This window comes from Chiloscyllium plagiosum, unplaced genomic scaffold (genome assembly GCF_037043375.1).
Source record: "Chiloscyllium plagiosum isolate Xiang-an unplaced genomic scaffold, Cpla_swu_hap1 HiC_scaffold_8, whole genome shotgun sequence".
In the NCBI taxonomy this organism is placed as follows: domain Eukaryota; kingdom Metazoa; phylum Chordata; class Chondrichthyes; order Orectolobiformes; family Hemiscylliidae; genus Chiloscyllium; species Chiloscyllium plagiosum.
This window is the reverse complement of record NW_028270146.1, coordinates 87,650,443-87,651,441: the sequence shown is the minus strand read 5'-3', so window position 1 is coordinate 87,651,441 and position 999 is coordinate 87,650,443.

Below are 999 nucleotides of genomic sequence, written 5' to 3'. Positions count from 1 at the left end.
ATAACAACTACTTGTGCATGACATCCTATTGAAGAACAACAACCAGGAGCCTTCAGGAGTAGGTTAGAGAGAATCGCATTCACATCTACACTGTGCTTACATACATCTATAACAACTAAATGTATTTAGTTGGTAAGATTATCCCTGGATATACATGCAGCATTTTACAGAAGCTTTGAACATTATGACAGAAAAAATATTCATTGGATGTTCAGCAAGTTATTAAACCTAGCAAAAAAAACCATTAAGTTTAAGTCTTTACTTTGCATTAAATGAATTGAAGACCATCAACTGCAAGAGACCATCTAAGCCATATATGATCCTGACTTGGATACATTCCTTTATCACTACTGCGTCAATGCAATGGCATTTCCCATCATTAACATTCTGGGAGCACAATCACTACAAAAACTGCTATGATTCATAGAATTATACACTACCAAAGAGGCTCTTCAACCCATCGAGTCTGCACCATTAAAATCTACGGTAAATCTACTAATCCCACTTTCCAGCACATGGCCCATATCCTTCAATGTTGTGACACTTAAAGCGCTCATCAAAGTACTTCCTAAAGGTTGTCAGGTTTCTCTCCTCAACTACTCTTCCAGCTTATGCATTTCAGATTCCCAGCACTTTCTGGGTGAAAATAAATGCCTCAGGTCCCCTATAAACCTCTTGCCTTTCACCTTTAAATTGTGCCTCCTTGTTATCGACCCCTAAATTAAGGGGAACTGTTGGTTTCTATCCACTCTGTCCATTACCCCCCCCCCCCCCCCCCCACTTTGTCTTATGGACCTTAATGAGGTCCCCTCCAGCTTTTATTGTTCTGAAGAAAACAACCTGAACTTATCCTGCCTTTCTTCATAACTAAACCGCTCCCACCATGACAACACCTTGGTGAACATCCTCTGTACTCCTTCTGGCATAATCATATCCTTCCTATAGTGTGGTGATCCAAAGTGCACCTAGTTCTCCAGTCATGGCTTAACTTAAGTTTTG